Consider the following 23,704-nt stretch of genomic DNA (forward strand, 5'->3'; position numbering starts at 1 on the left):
AGAAGTTGTGTCTCTAGGTCAACATGAACAGAAAGCAGGGATCAGTCACGGCATCAGAACAGTTAGGTCCAAGGCCCTGTTGATATTGGGCTTCATTTAGGCCTCATTTTATTAAGTCCTGAGATTTGAGGATGCTGACCACACACCCCCAGGCAAGGTGGAGGTGAAATTTGGATGTCTGGAATTCACTGCCCAAGTTGGTGGTAGAGGCAGAAACTTTAAACTCTTTTAAAAAGTACCTGGATCTGTATCTAAAGTGCTGTAAGCTGCAGGGCTATGGGCCGGGTGCAGGAAGGTGGGATTAGAAAGGGCAATTGGATGTCCTTGGGCTGGCATGGACAAGATGGGCTGTAACTTTTCTATGGTTCTAACACTGGCGATGGCCTTCAGGTAGGTTGAGAGCTGAGTGTTTAGGGGGTGTAATCCTGCCTCTCCAAGCATTTCATTGAGATGAGTTATTAATAGGTTAAAAGTTGAAGCATACTGAGTCTTTGGTGACCCTTAGTGGCCCCTGGTAAAGCCATTATACAACTGGAACAACTAATAGGAGCTTCACTTTATTTTTGACTAATTTGGAAAAGGGGTTCTAAAACACTTATTAGCATATTCAAAGAGCTTAATGCCTGTTTTAGGCTGATACCATAGATAGTTCTAGAGCTCCTAAACCAACATGGCATTGAATGTGTTTCTGAAGCTGTTTGGGTGCAGATGCAGACCTGCTAAGTGTTTCCAGCATTTTCTCCTTCCATTTCAGATTTCCAGTATCTGTTGTACTTTGCTTTTGTATTATTGCATTATTGCCTTACATCAAAAATATTGCTTCACTCTGGTTCTAATATGGCCGACATTTCCAAAATATGACTACGTGCATGGTTTTCAGGAAAGATAAGAATAATGAGTCCCCTCCAACGCACAAAGATGGATTATAAACTGCAGCAGTATAACTGCAGTGTGTTACTATAACATGATTTTACAAGTATTCAGCAAGGAATTTACTTCTTACCTACCACTGTGTTTATTCCCCGAAGCTCTCTTGTTATCCATCTTTGACAAAGTATCAGCACAATAAATCTATTAATGCCCATCCCAGTTCAAGCTGGGTATTTCCTCTTTGTTAAGATAAATCTCATAATTGCATAATAATGGCTGAGTATCTTACGTTAATGTATGTTGATCCCCAAGATAAATATTTTTTGTGGTGAATTCCCAATGATTTGCCAGCTTTATATTTAAAAGATGTTTCATCTTTTTGTTCAGTGACATTGTAATGGGATGTACTTCAAGACACTTGTCACAAGGGCTGATGTGTCATAAAACTAATCCAATTTGAGAACACATTGGGCTAGCAACAGGCAAGTTACAGACTCCCTACGGCTAACTGTAGGTTTCAGCAAGCCATGTTCAGCTGGTGATGTTTAGAATTTTTGACATAAGCTCATGGATTGAACAGTGTTTCAAAGAAGCAATACATGAACCATGGTAGTCCATGCAGAGTTTGGATTAATGCAAAATTGATAAGTGCATCTGCTCCTTCCATTAATATTCATGGTATTAAGTATCAGGTTTAAGTACCACCAAATCCTGTAGTGTGATTGTAGTCAAACGCTCATAGGGGACTGGTGGCCTGCCCAAAGACCTGTTTGACGTTGCATTGGGTGGACTCTGGTATTGGCTAGGCATCACCCCAGGACTACACGTCTTTCAGCTGGGTCAGTCCTGGAGTAAGAGACTGGATGCATACTTGAAAAGGACCAATTTGCAGGGTATGAGGAAAAAGCTGGAGCTTGGGACCAAACTGAGCATCTCTTTCAAAGACCTGACACAGGCATGATGGTCAAATGGACTCCATCTGTGTTGTAAGTATTTGTGATGTGTTTTTTTTTCTGAAGCTTCAATATTTTATCGTGGGTGAATATGGGCTTTGAAGAAATACTGAGTTTGACAGAGTTTACTAGAACATCCCACATTGCCATAATCACCTTCATCGCTAGATTACCTTCAAATCAAACAGATGCAATCACCAATCAAAGGAATTTGTAACTGAAGCAGGATGTGACCTTATAAAGGTGGATGGGTAACATAGAGTTTCCCTTTTGACCTGATCTTATCATTCTTCAAGGCATTTAACAGCAACCGAAAGCATATCCTAATAACATAACTCAGCTCGAAATGGTTTACAACTGCAAAGAGGTAGTATCATTTTAAGACAAATTAGCACACAATTCACCAGTGTAAAAAATTACATGTGGAAAAATGTCTGCACTGCAGTAAGCATGTTTTTCCAGTCAATGGCAATGACAAAATCAATAGCAATTCTTTAACTATTAAAAGTTACAACTTATGTGAAGGCCACCATTGTACAATTTTTCGATTGAAAGACCATTGGAAGTGCCCTTGGTGTTTTCGTAAATACTGGCCTGAGCAATTGGTTTAAATTACTGGATAGATTTTCTTGCTGTTTTCAATACATTTCTAATGCATAATCAGAGTAAGAAAATGGTTGTGACAGAAAAATTAGGGAGAAGTCATTTCTGCCATTGACTTGCTTCCCCAAGTTCCTTGCTTTGGCACTTCCTGCGATCCACCTGCTTTATCCTGAGGGCCCTCATTTAAATATATGATGATAAGGCCCAGTGGTGCTGCTACTCCAAATTTTCTGCTTTTACACTCGCAATACACTTAGCGTAATCACATGTTGTGGCTGTTACCTGGATCAGCGAACATAAGGTATTTCTGAGGCTCGTTAACCTGGAGCCGAGAAACCACTTTCTGCATTGATTTGGTTTTCACCATTCTGCCTCCAGGCATCCGGACTTGCTTCTTACTGCTTCTAGCAGGATCAGACCGCCTGCAGTTTTTAGTCCCCCACCTGATCTTGGAAACCCTGAGTGACAACAGCACGTATTACAGCTGCAATGTTGTGGATGGCATTAAACAGCCTGCTCTATATTCTCTCCTTTCTTGCCACCAGAGAGTTGGAGACCGAGCTTCCATGGAGGTGGAGATACAGCTGGTCACTGGTTTCCCAGAACAAAAAAGCAGTAAAAGTTGGGAAGTAAGACTACTGGTCTGAACTGGTCTTGTATACCTTAAAATGGAACACCAGTAAAAACTGGGAAATAAGAGTACTGGCCCGAATTGTTTTTTTTCCTTCTGGGTTCCAGTTGCTGGCTGTTTCTTGGGAAGTGACCACACATTCTACTGTTGTCTGCAAAAAATTGAAAGTTAAATTTCCTGATGTTGCTGCAAACGAGAGCCATAGATTTGACAATCGAACCTGTCAGCTGCTGCACACCCTCAGAGACTGACCTCAGAGCCACCACATAGGTTTGAAGTTGCTCTAATATCCCTTGTTTCATGCGACTGCTCATGCGTACTAGGTCTTACTACTCCAAACTCAGAGCCTTCTCCTCAGCCTCTGTTGAGAAAACAGAGACATTCACTGATGCCTCCAATTCCCTCATCCCCTGGTGGTCTATCCATGCTAATCCTATTCAATTGTTCCCTCAGCTGAAGGCATCTGAACTGGTGCATGGAAGTGAAGGGGCAAGTGATGCAAGGGATGAGTTGGAGGGGTTTGGGGTTCCAGAACATGGGGCCAGGAGGTTCATGCAGGAATGCATGTGTGTGGAACGCCTTGTGCTTCTCTGGATTTGTAGCTGCTTATTGATGGAGGAAATATTCCCTACAGCATTTGATATTGTGTTTAGCTATATTGTGGCATTTGACAAAGTTTTTTTTCTGCACTGGGATTACTCTAACAAGGAATTCCTATGCAGAATCCCAGATGCTCCCATTGACAGTTTATTGTTTTCACAACTGAGGAATGCAGGCATTTGTATGGGAATGTACAGTAATCACTATACAGCTCTCTGGGGATTGAAAATACATGGAATGGGAACGTATGAGAGTTTGCATGGAGTTTGAGAAATTCACAGGCACGGAAGATAGGACTTTGAATTTTATATAACCACATAAAAGGAGAAATGCAACTGACTTCTAACCCATCAGGTAAAGAACAGAATTGTGTGTAAGCTTGATATCTGACAGTTTGAAAATCCAGCGGATGTAGACCTACAAAGCAACTATTAGGCCAGTTTGTTTAATGTACAAGCCACTTATCTTTTGTTTAACAGCAATGAGTTATAGCTTGTATCCAACAGACTAACTGTAACCACATCAGACCATGACAGATCAGTTAGCAAATCCACCCACAGAAAGATGTTTAGTTCGGCCCAGCTGCATTTTGAGACAAAGATCTTTTTAACTTGCATGGATTCTGTTCAGACTAGCCAGCATGAGCATGAAAACCAGCCACGATAAAAGCTACAAGGATACACAATTGCCATTCTTTGGAAATAAAAGTCTTCTGAGGATGATCAGTGTAAATAGTTCTGATACACCATGAACAAATCTGCAGACTTTTGACATTTAAACCCCAGAACAAACTAACTTCAAGCAGTGCATTCTTTATGCTCCCAAAGGATGTGACATTACTTGAGTCCTACTTCAGTTAAAATTCATTCAATTCTTCTTGGGAATAAATAAAATTTTCTGACACAAAACCGAAAATATTCTCACTGAGATTTAACCTTTCTATCACTGCTGTTAGGTCCAGAGATAATCACTTGGCACCGAATTACCTTGAATGGTTGGTGGTGGGGGGGGGGTGGAATATATCTGTAATTTATTTTTTACCGTATAGCTAAAACTTGAATTCTCTTTAAGAGAGCAGGGAGTAATCAATATTTTGTGTCAGCACAATGCTCCTCGATTTTATGCTATTTTTAATCTGTTCCTATCATTTGCACTCGGCAAGCCATGTGTTTTTTAAATCAAGACTTGAACAATAAAGGAGACTTGTACTTTTGCCCATTTATATAGCTACAAGTTGCATCTAATGTTACAACACTTGGGAAAACACAATTAGAACCATAGTGCTTTTGATCTCTATAAATTAGAGATGACCCAAATATTTTCAATGCTGATACCTTCATTTGAACAAAAGATGTCAAATATAGATATTTTCATTAATCCATGACCCAAGAATTGAAGTCGAATACAATGTAAAATAAAACTGGCAGCATGCTAATGGATTACAGTTTGAACAAAATTACATTCATTCCAAGAGTTAAAGGTATGAATCATGTAGCACTTCCTTTCCCTGAAAGAATCCTATAGGATAATTCCTCTTCCTAGAAACTACGTAGCATGTTGGATACTTTCATGTAGACAAATGTTTGTTTGGCAAAACAGGATTTCCTGCGTTGATCGAAATCTCAATGCTAACAGTGTAAATATAAATTGTAGTTTTCCATGGAAACAGCTATCTGACCGCACCCGTAAACTGATCAGCTTAAAAACGTTCCAAAGATCTTGTCAAGGAGAAATTTTTAAAACGATTGAACAAGCAGTTTGATTATGGATGCTATATCGCATTTCATAATCCACCCACATAACAGTGTAACTAGGGGCTTTGTGATGGTTATCTTACCCTTCACAGATGACTGACTGCTGGAAATCAGCCTTCAAAGAAATCTAGATGGTTTCATTTATGCAAAGAATCAATTATCCATAGATTTTCTGTGCTAATAGTTGACTGAATATCTTGTTACCTTTCTGTTAGTGGGGAATAAATCATCCTCTGCTACAAAAACCACATGCCTTTTCTGACATTTTAAAATGCTCATCCCAGCTTTAAAAGCAATGGATCAGCATTATAATGATGGATAACATCTTTATCCCCACCACACAGCTAGGATTCTGAGTCCCACGGGATTCTGCTATGACAGCCTATGCTCATGAGGCAAATGTTGCTTGGTTCTCATCCAGGTAAATCAAATATTAAGATCTGTCTGAAATAAGACACTAAGGTAAATTATATTCAAAGTTTGCTCTCAAATCTGTGGATTAGAAACATTACTTTACATCTTGGCTTTTGTCAATAGTGTCTTAGTTTAGAACACAATGCACTGTTCGCCTGTGTCTTCTTGATGTATTGTGTTGTATTCCTCAGTGTATGCATGGACCATGCCATAGTCTCATGAGCTAGGTCACGTGGATTATACTACAGATGTGCATCCACTGCATTGAATATTCTCCGACCTATGCACACACTGTCTTATATTTCCTGGGCTGTGCTGTTTTTCAGAATCAAGGCATGTACTGTTATAGTCTCCAATCCACTTATGTGCTGTAGTGCATTATTCAGTTGCCTGTTATTTGGGGAGACACTGGTGTAGTGGAAATATCACTGGACTAGCAATCCAGAGGCCTAGGCTAATGCTCTGGGGGCCATAGCCATAGATGGTGGAATTGAAGCTTAATTAATAAAATCTGGAATTGAAAGCGAGTGAAACTATCACCAATTGTCCTAAAAACTCACCTGGTTCCGTAATGTCTTTTAGGGAAGGAAATCTGCCATCCTTACCTGGTCTGGCCTACGTTTGAGTCCTATCCACAATAAATGTGGTTGAGTCTTAACTGCTCTCTGCAAGCTACTCAGTTCAGGGGAAGTTAGGGATGGGTAACAGTGGTGACACCCACATCCCATAAAAGAATAAAGAAAAATGTGGTGTCATATTGCTACTGCTAAAAGAGCCAGTTGTGCCTGTGTGATTCTTTGTATCATCATAAATAAGTCAGTGCTTTTATTTCCAAATAAACTAGTTTATTTCACAAGAGCCTTTTCTGGCTTAGGCAGAAGTTTCAGCATGACAAATAATTAATACCTTTAAGGATACAGGTAGGGATCAACCTGTAAGAAAATTGGTGCTTTTAAGTCATTTGCTTCAGCAATTCCCCTCACAAGTCAACGGGCAGAATCATTCCCCCCACCCCCCCGCCATACCAGCAGGATTCATGGTGAGCAGGAGCGGAAGATATGGTGGGGAGCGAAAAATCCTTTTCCCGATGAGAAACCAGGTCAGGATCGCCCTCTCCCAAAGCTGATGGCAGATCAGCTCTCCAAGTTGAAGTTCGGCGGAGACCCATTTTGCATCTCATGCATGCTCATTAAAACCCTAACAGACAGGAATCGTGCACCCCCATCAAATCTTATGGCCTGCCAGTGGGAATTTACACTGCTCTGTAAACTGACTGGACATTTGTGGTGTGCACCCAGTGAGAGAGAATTTTAAAGCCCTTACCTTGGAGTGGAAGCTGGCTGCACCACTGGAGCTGGCCGCAGGCATGGTGCATGTGGAAGACATCGATGGTGGGGACAGGGAGAGGTCTAGAGGAGACGAAGAGTGAGTGGGTCCAAGACATTAAAGGGGGGAAGGTGGGTGCAAGAAATGAAGTGTTGTGGGGGTGGTGGTGTGGGTGCAAGGCATGAAGGTGGGGTGTCCAGAAGAGAAGAAGAGTCAAGGGTCCCAATGAGAAGGTGGGGGGGTGGTGGTGGGGGGTTGGTTGGTGTGGATGTGCATGGAGTTAAGGGGGAAGGGAAGGCATGAAGGGAAAGAGGGAGGGAGGGAGGAAGACATGAAGGGGAAGGAGTGTGTGGAGTGGGCTAAGAGTGTTTTGAAGCGTTGAGTTGGAATCCTGGGGGGAGAACAGGGACTGCTGGTGATATGAAGGGATGGTAGCCGTGAGAGAGGAAAGTGGGACAGAGTCGTATGGAAGGGTCAGGGCCCAGGTATGGTGGGTATAGCTCTCAGTTGGGGGGTCATTGAGGGGGACAAGGATTGTGACATAGGTTGTGGGAGTGGGAAGGATCAGGTTGGGCATAGGACTGGTGACTGGGGTGGGCTCAGCAGGGAGGGAGGGCATGTCCAAATTGACAATGATTGGGTCAGGAGTGATGGAGGGGAGGCTCAAGAATTATTGAGAGGAGAGTGAAGGTGACACTGGAGGTGGGGGTGGGGGTCAACGGTGATGGTAGAGGACAGGGGGAGGGTAAAAAGTGGTGCACAGAGTTTGAAATGATACATGCACCATCCTGAGACAGAGCCAGCTTCAGATCAAGGCAACACCCTTGATGTCCAACTGCAAAACATTGCTGGGGGTGGGGTGCAGGGGGAGGTCTGCTTAGGTGGGTGGAGATGAAGGTCAGCACAACTGAACAATTAAAGGGAAACCTAATAATCGTGGAGACTGTGTGAGAGCTTTTTCGTTTGCTATTCCTCACTACTTGCTGAAGGCCACACGGCAGCAAGTCTGGCACAGAAGGTTCTCATGGCAACAAGATCGCATCAAGGTATGGAGCTCCTGTTCACTCTGAGTCTTTGGCTATTGGCTCCAGACAGAGTTAGGAAAGAAGTGAGGGAGGGGGGAGGGAGGGGGGTGGGGGGGGGGGGGGGGGGGGGGGGGGGGGGGGGGGGGGGTCCGCGGGTAATGCCTACAAGAGGCATGCAGGTGATTGGCAGCCAAGTTGCGGCTGCAAGCCTCCATCCTCCTGGGGAAATGGACCTGCCTGACAAGGACCCATGTGGTTAGTCTTCCCATTGTGACAAGGTCTGTCCACAGAGTCTCACGGACAGTGGACACAAGTGGGACCGTGTGAATGGGAGACGCCTCGCACGTGGCAATCATCCCCCTAGTCTAAGAGTGAGGTTTCCATGTGCAGCCATGTATAAGGGGGGAGGAAGACTCATCTTTGGTCCCCTCTGGAAGAGGTGGAGTGCACATGACTACTAAAACCACTATCAGCAAGAATGAATCCAGGAGACTTCCAAACAGTGCAAGGTAATATATATTTGGGAGTGCAGAGACAATGTACAATGATTGAACACCCGTGTCACCAGCGCTCATTCAATATTTCTTAATTTTCCTTACAACACTGCTTTTTCTAGGTGCATCCCTGATACCTGCTGCAGAGGTGGAAGCAGCCTGCTGACTACCATGCCCTATTGTTTGTGATGACTTCAGCGGGCGTCCTCTGGAGGGCTGAGGTTTGGAGGGCCCCCAGCCTGTTTTAGGTCTCCTGGGGCCCTTCTGAGGAGGGGCAAGTACACCCTCCATGGTCTGACCAGCTGAACATGATGAGGCCACAGACAGGGGACATTGGGAACACCTGGATACCCTTGGAGATTCCTTGTTAGGTGCCCCTGGGGTGTCCGCATGATGCTGCTCCTCCCTTTGGGTGCCTGAGGGCTCCTTCCTGACTCCTTGAGGAGAAGGGGCACCTGGAGGGAGGTCGAGGTGCCCTGTGCCCCTCCTGCGTAGTCATTGCGAAAGCTCACCCCCACAGCAATGGACCAAGAGCAGGTCCAAGAGCATCTCCGGTAGAAACCGGGCATTCTGCTGGACCAGCTTCTCCTTGGCGTCCACCAGCTTCCCCATGAAGACTTCGATATAGTCACATGTCAGAGCCACTTTATCAGTGGGCATGTGGACGCACTCTTCCACTCACATGCCATTTTGAGGGCCTCTGATACCTATTCCTGATGTTCCCCTGCATCTCGCTGATACTTATCCCCTCCATAACCACTTCCAGAGGCTCATCACCTGACTCAGACTTGGCAGGGACTTTTTCTCCAGCATTCCTCTGAGTGCCACTGCCTCCTCCTGCTGTGGACATGTGTCTGTGAGGTGACCACCCGAGTGTGAGCCTGAGCCTAAACAAAATATATGAGCCACCGAGGTGTATATGTCTCTGGGCTGGTGGAGGGTGAAGGTGAATGCTGTGACGGCTGCACAGTTGGGAGGTCATCCTCATCCTCGTCCTCTTCCGAGGTCTCCTAGGGGCCAGAGCTGACTTCAGTTGCGGGGGCCGGCCTTACCCTCTTCTTCCTGCTGCTACCTAGAATGGAGAAAGGAGAGAATGAGTGACTGCCTAGGCTGGCTCAAACCTGGCACTTATCAATCATCTTGATTTTCCAAGGTTGCCTGGATTATTCATGCTTCCTCGCTAGATGCATGGGGGAAGCTGGCCTCGCCCTCGCCATTGGCACAGGCACGGTCGTGGTCCTTCCATGCCTGCTTGGCAGCCTGTTGTTCGAGTTGAGTGAGGGGCTGGAGCTCAGGTATCCCCTCCCTTGCCTCCATCTTCTCTCTCTCCCTCCTGTTGTGCGCCTCCTCCTCCTGCATAAAGACATACAGATGGATTGTGAGCACGTATGGTGAAAGAGGTCACAGGCTGATAATTCTCTGGCTGCTAACTGACCTCCCAACTCCTCAAAATCTGACCACCATGTGCATGGCACAAGTGAGGAGTTTGAGGGGACACTCTCCACTTGCCTGGATGAGTGTAGCTCCAAGAACAGGCCACTTGAGTGACAACCCATCCATTACCCTCAATATTCAGTCCCTCTGCACCGACCCATAGTGGCAGCAATGGGTAACATGTACAAGATGTACTGCAGCAAATCACCAAGGCTCCTTGAACAGCACCCTCCTACGCTGTGAGCTCTACCAGCTAGAAGTATAAGGGCAGCAGATGTATGGGAGCAGCAGCAAGTTTCTCTGTACTCCACTCCATGGCTGTGCCTTCACTGTGGCTGGGTGAAAATCCTGCAGTTGCCTCGCTAACAGCATGGCACATGGACTGCATGGGTTCAATAAGGCAGCAGCCCACCACCTTGTCAAGGGCATTTAGGGATGGGCAAGAGAGATGCTGGCCTTGCCAATGATGCCCGGGTCCCATGAGCCAAACACAGATGGGGTGAGGTGGGTTGGAAGGATAGAAGGTTCACTTACCCTAGAGGAGTGGATTACATTGTTACATTGTTGACCCTTTTCCTACACCGCAGGATGGTCCTCCTCCACACTCCTTGGGCGCTGACTGTCCTGGCTACCTTCTCCTAGGCCGCAGTGGTCAGCTGGGATGGCCTCTGCAGTGATCCCTATGCAAGAGGATGCCCTGCCTTTCTTACACTGCCTCCGCGGCTTGTTGCCTTCTCCTGCTCATCCTTCTTTCTGTTAGCGAACCTCTGTCCGGGTGCCTTTTAAATATGGCAGCTGGACATAAAGGCAAGGTGCCTGACTCCCTGCCCACCCCACAGTGAGACTCAACACAGAATGTGCACGTGCATAACTAATGAAGCGGGGAGCGCACAATTGCGCGTAAAAACCCACCCTGATCCGCAGCAGGAATCACTGACTTTCTCATTCTGCTATGGAACTTATGGCGGGAGGGGAAGATTCCACCCTATATGTTGCCATGGAGTTACCAGCAGCTGCATAGAGTGGAATCCTGTATAGTTGGTGCATGTCTGGGACCTACAAGTGGATATGAGATCCATTCATAAGAATAGTGAGCTAGGAACAGGAGAAGGCCATATGGTTCCTCAAGCCTGCTCTGTCATTCAAGAAGATCATGGCTGATCTACTACCTCAGCTCAACTTTATAACCCCATCTCCATATCCTGTGATTCCCTTAGCATTCAAAAATGTATCAACATCCGTCTCAATGCCACTCACTGAACTTCCACAGCCCAATGGGGTAGAGAATTCCAAAGATTCACAACTATCTGAATGAAAGGGCATCTACTCATTGCAAATCCAAATGGCCAACCCTTTATCAAGCTGGTAAACCAAACATACACAAGGCAAAAAGTATCTCAGGAGTGAATAAGTATAATATCAAGGTAGGATGACACTAAATGTATCTTATTCTGGATTTGCTGTATAGGAATAAAAATGATTAATAAAGCATACTTCCTGCACCAACAGATTTTTTATATGTACGGACTTAACGGAGATATCAATACCAGTAGTCACTGTGTGATTTCAGGAACAGTGTTAGATTATTATTGATTGCTAACTCTAGAAACTATTATTGATATTAAATATGGTGATATTTAAATAGTAAGAATACTTTCCTACTTTTAGTTTTGTTCACTGTTCTCTTTCAGCTAGGGTTTTTTTTTTAATTGCGTTATGTAGCCACAAGTTAGAAGATTGCCAGCGAGGTTTTTAAGCGATATGTTTTGCGGATTGTTATGCAATGAAGGCTGTGGTAATTCTCAGCCTGAAAGGAGAAAGCAATCACAGGGAACATCATGCTGGGCCACACCAGTGCTGCTGGTTTTCAGATAACAGGTTGAAAATCATCCTATATGTGTGTGTGATAGTGTCATAATCTAAGATAATATCTCAGTGCAGTAATGAAGAGTAGCTACACAGTCAGAGGTGCATCCTTAGCATGAGGCATTAAGCTGAGGTCCCATCTGCTTCTACAGGGGAGCATTAAATAACACCATGACACAATTCAAAGAATAGCCAGGAATCATCCCAATGTCCAAATGATAGATTAATTGGTCATCCATATCATTACTGTTTGTGAGATTTTGTGTTCAAAATGGTGGCCATGTTTGTTTTGTGCAGCAAAAGACACTTCAGAAAATGGTAATTAATTGATGTGAAGAGCTTTGGGTTATTCCTGAGAGAGACAAGGTGCTCTAAAGATGAAGATTTTTTTCAATTTTCTATCCCCTATTTGAATGGTAGAATTAAACCATTTAAATAAATAGGTTGGTGCCCACATCCAACCAGAGGACAGAGTACAAATGTAAGTACTAATCTGTTAAAGTTGCCATAAATTGGCATCAATGGTTATGTTTCAATCATTGTGTGAATGCTCACTTAGTGTGTGATGCTCAGGAAAAAGAGGAAGCAATGACTTACAGTTTAAATACTTAGTATATTCTGTGATAGTTGTGGAAGGAACAAAAGTTGTATCAAAATAAAACATTTCAGGACAGTGGTTCTAAACCTTCAGAGAAAATCAACAAAATCACAGAATGTCATCCCCAAAGCACTGATAAGACTCCCAAGTAATCAAACCAGGTTTTGATTTATTCATTCACTCTAAACCTGATGATAAATCTAATCTTATAATAAAACCCACAGAATAAATATTTTTCCTCTTAAAAGAAAAGCGTTTAAACAAATCTGATTTGGATGATCTGAGTCTGAGCAATGTAAATCCAAATCCAAACCTGAGTTTGAATTGAACTTCCTCTACTTAACTGCACTGGATATCACGTGGAGGTGGAGCACACGACCTGGGGATAGAAAAGCCAAATGGCATCTCTTGCCTTACCACAGCACTCCTGCAGTGAGCCAAATATACAATGGAATTGGCATCAGCTATAGAGAATCCATAGTCTAGACTACGCTGCATTTTTAGCCAAAGAAAACCCAGCATTGACGAACAGTTCCCGTGAGAGGAAACAGGGAATTTTATTAAAATAAGTCAAATTATAACAAGCTACCATTGATGAAAGTAAGGAATTTTTCCAACCATAAGGTAAGCTTAAATGTGGGGGAAAAAAGTGTCACTCTGCATTTTTACATTTGCAGCGCAAAAAATGTGTTTACTGCAAGCTGTTCGAATACCAGTGATAATACCTGGGTCAAATCATACATTTGGACTAAAAGGGGTACAATAGCTTTTCACATGATCATTTTGAACCAATTGTTTTATTTAAAAATGTTAATAACTCTTTGATTAAGGTGTCTGAAAAGTTTAATTTCAAAATAGTATTAAATAGTACTAAATTAATTGCTTCCCTAATTTGCCTTTTCCTTACTTTTCCTATAGTGTAACCTCAACCACGGTGTGTGGTTGAGAGGGCAAGATGAATAAATTCATGGATTTCCCTGCCAATGCAATTCTATGCAACAATAAGTGGGCAGTCATGATTTTTAAAATCAATTGATAACACTCCTTCCGCCTGCTAGCTAAAGACCGATGAGACTAATTACACTTGCACCAGCACAGAATCAACGTAAACTGCTGCTTCATAGGTTTGAAAAATGGGTCTTTAGGTTCAACATATTGTGGTAATATTCCAAAGTTGTAATATATATTTCCTATAGCCATGAACGGTTTCTGTTACATAACCTAAAGGCATCATATTATGAATAAGAGAAACCTAAATACTATTTAATTTTGTGTCACAAACTGTTTCTTGTTATTAAATTTCAAAATACCATGGACTATATTTTCTATCGGTCTTGGCTCAGTAGTAATGCTCCCACCTCTAAGTCAGAAGGTTGTGAATTCAAGCCACCAGAATTTCCAGAGTCTTAACCACATAATCTGACAGGGCTGACATTTCAGTGGCAGTGGTGAGAGAATGGTGTATTGTCGCAGGTATCATCTTTCGGATTAAATGCTAAACCGAAGCCTCGGAGGCAATCTCAGGTGAGCATAACTGTAGTAATTATGGCTTTATTTAATGTGCAATGTACCTTTAAGAATAATACTTGTTAAAGAAGAACACACGGTCTGTACTAACCAATAGGAGGGTAGCACGGGCTACCTCAGCAGTCAGTGTAGAGTTAGAGTTGGAGCTGAAAGCACATGCGTAGTTGCTGCTGAATAGATTGTAAATAAACATAATCAGCAGGATTTCCCTCACCCACCCTCCACCAGGATCTTCCGGTCCCGCCGCGGGTCAATGGACTTCTGGCTGGGGTGCCGCCTCGCCCATGGCGAGTCCTGCCTGCGACGGGGCTGGAAAATCTCGGCCAATGTTTCCACCTAAGAAGCATCTGCAGGTCAACTCTATCACTAATAGAACAACTTTGCCACCCCACAACAATAAAATAATTTGATAAAGAGTGTGGGAGCTCACTTGTTGTCCTTCCCAACATTTATCAGACATTCAAGGGCCTTAAAGCATATTATCCTATTGTTTATCGCACAACTGATTGCTGGGCCTGGCTGCATTTGCCTTCATGGCCACAATAACTATGTTTCAAAAGCACTTCATAGGCCATGAGGTGTTTTTGGGACTTCTGGAGGTCACAAGGGATGCAATACCTTGCTTTCCTTAGACATGTGGACATGGCTTTGCACTCACATTTACTTTTTCATCAAAATGAACTGAAGAAAATATTTGCGCAAGTCATCCTATCATTACAGCATAGATCCTCTGGGTCTACTCTCATTATAGGTCCCCAGAAACTAAGAAGATGGGTTACTTAAATGATCAGATGAGGCTATGACCTTGATTTTAACGGTAACAGGTTTCTGGTGGGAAAACCACACAGGTGAAGTAATTTCCTGCTGTCATGTGGTGGAATGGAATCCAGCAGAATTTAACAGTTGAACCTCATTCGAATCTCACCGGCCAAATCCAATTGTTTAATGAAGACATGGAGCACTTTTTATTTCACAGACGGCGATTAACTTGAGATTTTTTTTTGATGTTCTTATATATGCAAACAAGAAAAAAAAAGGTATTCACTGTGCTTGTCTTCCACTGTCAGCACATTGTCAGTTTAAGTTGCCTTTTGAAGTTCCAAATCTTGGTGAGTTGGTAGGTGCAGGAGCCAGTGACTGTTGGGAGATCATTAGATAGGCCACCAGAGCAAAAACTGAAGAGGGGCCTGTGCAAGTTCAGTCAGAGCATTGCTGTGTATAAGCCCCATTAAGAAAGCTAGCCATTTTAGTTTGAACAGGCAGCTTGCTTGCCTCTTTTTCCTGTTGCAGCAAACTGTGCCTCCAACTGTCGGAGTCACATGACACTCCAGTAAAAGCCGGGGAACAGGCTCCCATGTGAAAATGACTCCAACGATGGGGCAGCAGTTCATATCAGAAATGCCTTCCTGCTGGAGAAGTGCCTGAATCAGTTAAAGGAGGAATGGGTGAAAAGCCGACTGAAACATAATGGAGCTCAGCACATCCATTGGCGTTTGAAGCCTCTTACTCAAACATAGGTCAAGAACTGATCTGATGTCCAACTAATGTGCTGAATGTAGTTTCAACAGATTTCCATTTTCTTTAAATGGGTCATTAGTTAACTGATTGCTTGGGCAATCTCATCTTGCTTTTCCTTCCCCTTGGCACAGCTACATGTAACATGAAGAAGTTCTGAGGAACAAAGTGAAAACTTGCTTTGCTCTATTAAACTTGATTTTCTGAACTCAATTATTATACTTAGTGATACGCTAACATCCCAGATATCTGTTCTAGAAATGACTGTCATTTTAATGGAGATGGAGGATTGAATTCACAGAGGTGCTTTGACTCTAAACAGTCTTTGCTCACTGGTGTAAAAGTAAAATACTAGTATGGTGGAAATCTGACATAAAAACAGGAAATGCTGGAAAAACTCAGCAGGTCTGGCAGCACCTGTGAGGAGAAAAACAGAGTTAACGTTTCGAGTCCGTATGACTCTTCTTCAGAGGGTGGGGGGTGGTGGCGTCAGGGGGCTCGAAGAGTCAAGGTGGAGGGGGGTTGGACGTCCAGGGGTGTTGGATGGTTGGAGGTGGATAGAGGGTTGGGTGGGGCTTATCAGAGGGTTGGGGGGAAATCGGAGGGTTGGGGGAAATTGGAGGGTCAAGAGGCAAGTTGCAGGGCTTAGTGGGGAATATGAGTGGTCAGTTGTATAGCTACTGAGGAATTAAATATGTTTCTTTCCTGTCTTAACATTTCATGAACAGCTATTCTGGTAAACGAATCAAAATCCTCTAAAGTCTCCGGCTCCAACTCAGAGTTTGGGTTTCCAGATGCAGGGCAATTTCCCATCGGAAGTTGAAACTTCCCATACAATTCCCATGGAGTCCTTGCATTGGGATTTCCAAGGAGAACCCAGTGTATCTTCCATGGTATTGCTGTGGTATGACCATCTGGAGACCAGAAGATCTGGGCCTTAAATTCCTTAACTTCTTTAATATGCCAATGAAATTCGGTTTTTAAAAAAATATTCGTCAGTTTACTGTGTCGCATTAAGATTTCACATGAACTTTTTGATTGACATCTCAAGTACACTCACAGCTGATTTATTGAGTGGTAAGGCCTCAGGTGTCCTCTTCAGCACAGAAGCTTTTTCAAGCAGATGTAACTCTCTCAACACCACCAGCATCAGAAGGTTGCTTGTATCCATTTCTTTTCCAAAAGCAAATCTGTTTATGAAAGTAATTTAATCTTCTGCAGAATTTATTTTCTTCCTCGTCCTTCCTTTAAAGTTCCAAGGAATTTGGAACTTTGCCATTTCCATACCTTAAGTCCATGAAGAAAAAGCAAGATCAACATACAATACCTAAAAAACAAAGACTTTAACATAGAATTCACTTTCCGTGCACATTTGACTCGAGAATGTCTACAATTGTTCTGCATCTTCGCTAGTGATGTAAGTACTAACTGACCGAAAACATTGACCTGATTAAGGATTTGCATTATTCAATTTTAGGTGTAGATACATGAAAGATGCACAAATAATTATATCCAAAAGGAACATATTGACACAAATTTCCACATGCAACTGTTTTTTAATCGAGCATGTTCCATACCCTGACTTCTTGAACTAAACTAATGTGAAACACATTGCTATAGAAAATTCTACAGGTAAAGGCTAAAACTGTATCAAGTTACATATCTTAACCAATTGTTTTATTGTTATGTGTAGTTTTATTGCATTATCCCCAACATGAAGTAAACAATAGTCTACACAGAATTATGATAGTCAATGCATTCAGAAAATATTGCAAGCAATGCCAAAAGTGAAGACATTCATGAAGTGCTTCGTGGGTAAAACAAGCTTTTAGTACTTCCTGCCATCACTCCTAAATTTTGCACTGTCCACAGTTGAGTTGCCAACCTGTCAATTCTTTATATTGAGTAAGTGGTTTGTTAACTATTTCAGGAGTGTTAGATTTCCCCGTAACTTCTTTTAGAACTGCACTATGCTTCGCAGCAAGCAATTTTGCAAAGTTCACCCTTCAATTTGTTAACATGTCATAAAAAATCTGTTACTAACCTTTATCATAAATTAAAATATTTCCCTACATGACTATATTGTAGTACAATTGAATTTTATTTCCATACATCTATATATTTTCCTTGTCTCATTATGGAAAATCTGTTAGAATCATTGCATTTTCATATTACATACTTAAAACTAACTACACTACAACATGTTTCCTTACTGTTCATTGACAGGAAAAGCTTTAAAATATTTGAGCTTTATCATATGTGATATATTGACTTTGAACTGTAATTCCTCAGGGTGTAGTTAAATTTGTCAATCAAAACAACATTGAAACCATATGATACAGGTTGACTTCTTTGTAATCTTGTACAGGGCTTTAATCGCTTAGTAAAACATCTGGTTTTAGGCTCCTGAATTCACACCTCAAATGCCTGTGTGAGCACATAATGAAATTAAGGTTTCCATAGTTACGTGTTTTTCCCCAGAGGGAGTGTATTATAATGTGAAATGGGAGATTAACCTAATCGTGCAAATAAGGATTGTATCGCATTTATAATCGACTTGACAAAAACAGCGCTTTGAAATTATGTTGAATTTTTACAAGATGCAGATGAAACACGAAAAGGAATTCTTTGCATTTTGAGAAATGACCATTATGTTTTGTCTACAGGCAGATGTGAGTTTATCTTTTTAAAAGGATCAATCTTGTAGGTTTTGGTTTGAGACAGATGCTTGTCTTAAATTACTACCATCAGGCTGAAAATGAATGCAAACATGCCCAAGCAAGGCTTTCTCCTTTCACAATGCAATCAAAAAAGCACCTGGACAAAAGTTGGTTGCACAATTCTGTTGCTAGGTTACAGAAGTGTGTGTTTCTCCTACATTCACAGAAAATGGTTTAAAGATAGATTAAAGCACTCCTGTGGTCTGGCAACTGTAGAAATAAAAGGCATAATTCCACAGTTGCCATGACAACAGCCAGCCTACGAGCTCAATTTCTCCTCAAGACAGCCTGTCCAGTAATTGAAGATTCATACAACCACTCTTCCACTTGTGTTCTCTGCAGTAAAATTACACTTGCGTGCTGTCCTAGCAGACTGACATGTTACAGGGAGCCAATGACTGTTCACTGCAAACAAATAGCCTCATGACCCACCAGTGAACAAAAAAACAGAAAATGCTGGAAAAATTCAGCAGGTCTGGCAGCATCTGTGGAGACAGAAAGAGAGCTAATGTTTCAAGTCAGTATGACTCTTTTTCAGAGCTATCCGGATCCCCTGACCCTCCAACCCTCCTGACTCGCTGAACCCTCTGATCTCCCTGGCTCTCTGGCCCCCACAAACCTCCGATCCTCCAAACCCTGACCCTCCAACTCCACCCTGACACCTTGACTCCTTTCCCAAGCCCCTGTCTCCCCACAATTCTCCAACTCCCCTGACTCTCCGACTCCCCCGCGAATCTCCAACTTCACCCTGACCCAACCCAACCACTTACAAGTTCCCCTCCAAGACACTCACCATTCTGATTTGGAAATTTATCACTGTTCCTTCACTGTTACTTGGTCAAAATCCTGGACTCCCTTCCTAACAGCACTGTGGGTGTACCTACAACATATGGACGGCAGCGATTCAAGAATGCAGCCCACCACCACCTCCTCCAGGGCAATTAGGATGGGCAATAAACTCTGGCCTAACCAGTGACACCCACATCCCATGAATGAATATTAAAAAACCCTTCCACCCTACCTATCCTACCACTCTACCCACCCTGCTACCCACCACCCTACTCAGCTGGCACCCAATTCACCCTCCCACCTACCACCCTACCACCAACCACTCTAGCCAGCTGGCACCCTACTCATCCTGCCATCTACCGCATCTGCCTGCCCTATCCACTTACCTGACTCACACTCATTCACTAACATATTGAAAAGCTATTTAAATGTCCCAATGCTTTTCAGTGTGTTAGTGAATGAAGACTTAGCAAAATATGGGAGCTAGTGCTGTAAAAAGGGGACATGGCTAGGCTTCTCCCAACGATCCTACCCTATGAAGTAGGAGTCCGTAAACAGGTACACTCCATATCTCTGAAGAGGCCCAGTTCGAAAGTATGGGCAAGAAATGTGGAGCTCTGGTGCTGTGTGAAGAAATAGGAGCGGAGCGGCAATTCAGCCCTAAATGTATCCCACAGACCAAAGATATTCATATTTCTTACTAATGCACAACCAGGAGCCTGGATCATTTGGGAATATGCCTTGTCCCATTGCCCCAACTGGAGATGTAGGAATATCTTCAGTAATGAATTTATTCAGGTACATCAAGAAAGGCTAAACTTGTGTGATCTCTATCTTATTCATGAACTCCAGGAAAAAGGAAAGAATCTACTTTTTAATTCCCTTAACTCAGTTATTCAGCCTTTTACGGCAATCTTTAAAACACTGGTACTTAAACAAGTATATTCACAAGATAAGCACAGATGAGGATGTTCATTCAATCTAACTTAATTCACCCACCCAGAATAAAGCTTCCAGCCTTTCCATTACAATATTTTGTACATAATACCTGAAGTACTGCGGATACTGGAAATCTGAAATTATAACAGAAAATGCTGCAAATACTCAGCTGGTTGGGCAGCAGCTGAGGAGAGAGAAACAGGGTGGAACCATCCCAGATTTGAACAAACTGTGGTAGTGGGCCGGAAAAAAGTTGACTTACCCGCCAGCCACAATGGTGGGTTTTCACACTGTATCGTCCCATTCCCGCTTCATTCACTACGCAGTCACAGGAAACACGCCATCTCGTTGGTGGGCGGCCTCCGACTTGCCCGCCATGCCATTACCTCATCGCTTCCTAACACAGGATGCCATATTTAAACTGCAGCTGCGTGCACACTCCTCAATGCTTGCAACTGAGGACTACTCCAGTGAAGACATGGTCCCAAATGCCATCCGATTCAGTGACGCATCACTGGGACACCTCCTGGACACCATGGAGGCCCACTGCGATGTCCTCTACCCCTGCTCTGCCTATAAGAGGTCCATTAATCTCACCACCCCGGCTTGGGAGGTGATGGCAGAGGTGGTCAGTGCCGATGCTGCACACAAGAGATTGGCCATCCAGTGCAGAAAATGGATGAGTGATCTTATCTGTGCCACCATGGTAAGGCAATCATCCCATCACTCTAAACTCACAGACTCACAAGGCCATCACACATACACTGGCATCTCACTCACTGCCAGCTCAAGGGACATCGCCATTCGCTCTCTCACTCACACCCTCACATCTCCATCTGTTCCTCATCTCCTCTGGAGACTGCCTCCTCAGCCCTCACCACCTTGAGGCCACTTGCACAAATCAACATGTGCCCCCCCACACACCCTGGGACACCCTCTTTCCCCAGTTCAGCCCTCGCCCTGCAGCCCCTTCCCTTGCCTGAGGCCACTTTGCCCCACCATTCCCCAAGCAAGCCCTAGCCCTGCAGCTGATGATTCCGGCGAGCAAGGCTTGTAATGAAACAAAAACAAAAATAGCTGGAACAACTCAGCAGGTCTGACAGCATCTGCGGAGAGGAACACAGTCAACGTTTCGAGTCCGTATGACTCTTCATCAGAACTGAGGAAATATAGAAGAGAGGTGAAAATTTATTCAGGTACGTCAAGAAGGGCTAAACTCATCATTGATCCCCACCCCCTTTCCGATCCCCCTTTTCCAATAATTTATAATTTTTTAAATATATTTTCTTTTTCCCACCTATTTTTAAATTTATTTTGAGCTATCATTTTACCTCCACCTTTTAGCCCATTTCGATCCCTTCCCCCCACCCCACCCCTTCTAGGGCTGTCTGTCACTTGCTGGTCCTGCTTTCTACCCTTAATGTCACCATGAGCACATTCCTTAGATAATATCACCACTGTCAACATCCCTTTGTCCTTTTGTCTATGACATCTTTGGCAATCTTTTCTTTGCCTCCACTGATCACTGGCCCTCTATCCAGCTCCACCTGTCCCACCCCCTTCAACCAGCTTATATTTCACCTCTTTTCTATTTTTCCTTAGTTCTGATGAAGAGTCATAAGGACTCGAAACGTTAACTGTGTTCCTCTCCGCAGATGCTGTCAGACCTGCTGAGTTTTTCCAGCTATTTTTGTTTTTGTTTCAGATTTCCAGCATCCACAGTATTTTGCTTTTATCTTAAGGCTCATAATGAGATGCTCAAGTATTGAAATTGGGTTCTTGACCTGCAGTGGTGGGAAATGTGGCCCACGGTTGATGGGTGGAGCAGATGATCACAAACTGGCTTCATGATGACAAGCAATCGATTTTTGCCCCTCTTGCCATATTGTCTCTCCCGCCCCCACCCCCCCAACCCCCCAACCCCCCAATCCCCACCCACTCCTAATGCCAACAGGACCAGAAAATTCTGGCCCTTGGCTCAATATTTCTCCAATCTTCACCAGTGGGCTTTTGCATGGTGCCTGTTCTAAAACAATCAGTTCCAAGGGCCAATATCTGTGAAGATTTGGGCCTCACCATTCTGGCACCAGGCATTGATTTGTCACTCCTCCCTGCCCCCACATGCCCAAAAATAGGCACTCCCAAATTTCTGGGCCATTCTCCACAGGTTTGGCCTAGAATTAAATCCTCACTTTTTGACTATCTGAAAGAAGAAAGAAAGACTTGCATTTATATTGTGTCTTTATTAACATCAGGAACTCCCAAAGTGCTTTACAACCAATTAAGTACTGTTTGAAGTGTAGTCACTGTTGTAATGTATGAAATGTAGGAGCCAAGTTGCAAATATTAAGCCCCCAGAAACAGTAATATTATAATGTCTGGATAATCTGTTTTAATGACTTTGTTTGAAGGAGAAAAATTGGCCAAAACACTGGGAGATAACGCAGCTGCTGCTCTTTGAAATAGTGCCATGGGATCTTTTACATCCACCTGAAATGATAGACAGGGCCTCAATTTAACACAGAGATAAAAACAAAAAAACTGCGGATGCTGGAAATCCAGAACAAAAACAGAATTACCTGGAAAAACTCAGCAGGTCTCGCAGCATCGGCGGAGAAGAAAAGAGTTGACGTTTCGAGTCCTCATGACCCTTCGACAGAACTTGACAGAAGTTCTGTCGAAGGGTCATGAGGACTCGAAACGTCAACTCTTTTCTTCTCCGCTGATGCTGCCAGACCTGCTGAGTTTTTCCAGGTAATTCTGTTTTTGTCCTCAATTTAACATCTCATCTGAAAGATAGAAACTCTGACCGTACAGCACTCCCTCAGTACTACACTAGAGCGTCAGCTGAGATGTTTGTGCTCCATATAGGTGCCCTTTATCTGTTTTCTAATTACCCTGATTTATAAGATTGAAATGCAAAGCAGCACAGAATATAAATAGTATGTCACCTACTTTTGTTGCCATTTTGCTGTTGTTTATGCACCTTTACTTTTTCCACTAAAATTAAGCGAACTGAGGAAAACGTGGCCCAATAAAGCATTTTCACATTGGTGAGGTATTCGAGTTTGCCAACGGCCTACCAGGGTGGAGGGAGGTTTCCCTCATTGACAGGCTTGCTGCATCCAATCGAGGAGCCTGGCATCTGGTAGGCAGGGTCCATTGAAAGCCACTCCCCTTCCCTTACTCCCAGGCGTCGCTGCCGGTACTGCCAGAGGCCGGCAGCTCTCAGGGATGGGGTTTCTACTCTACTGAGGTCTTAATCAATTAAGAGGCCCAATCCTGTCCAAACCCACCGTAATGTAATTAACTACTAACTGCCCTCTAAAATAGCCTAGAAAGCTACATTCCAATGCTATTGTTAATCGTGTTGTTGAAAAAGGAGATCATTTTTGGTGCCAAGAGGAAGCTAGGGCAGTCACACCACCCTGTGGTTTAAGAGCTGTGTTGTACATATCACTTTACAAGGTTATCTCTAGCCCGTTAGAAAAATTGGACAAAGTCAAGAGCATTTACTCACAAACAAATCTTTTCCAACTTTTCTGGTCTGTGATAGGAGAAAATCCAATCTTAACTGGTGTTTCACATTTTTGCAGGGAAGTAGTTACTTCTGTCTAAAGTGCATTCTGGGTATGATGACATCATC

General features: G+C 43.4%; 1 long non-coding RNA gene across 2 annotated transcripts in view; it reads right to left on the bottom strand.

Moving 5' to 3' along the window:
• LOC121280527 overlaps positions 1–23,704 on the bottom strand; it is an 85,933-nt gene that overhangs the window by 55,308 nt on the left and 6,921 nt on the right. The window contains exons 1-2 of one of the 2 annotated variants that reach the window (XR_005943630.1): positions 23,579–23,650; positions 16,671–16,897 (exon numbers count right to left, since the gene is read on the bottom strand). This is a non-coding gene — a long non-coding RNA (uncharacterized LOC121280527). Of the gene's footprint in view, positions 1–16,670; positions 16,898–23,578; positions 23,651–23,704 lie in introns of those variants that run through there. The other variant, XR_005943631.1, reaches the window with a different exon arrangement.

This window comes from Carcharodon carcharias, chromosome 7 (genome assembly GCF_017639515.1).
Source record: "Carcharodon carcharias isolate sCarCar2 chromosome 7, sCarCar2.pri, whole genome shotgun sequence".
Lineage (NCBI taxonomy): Eukaryota > Metazoa > Chordata > Chondrichthyes > Lamniformes > Lamnidae > Carcharodon > Carcharodon carcharias.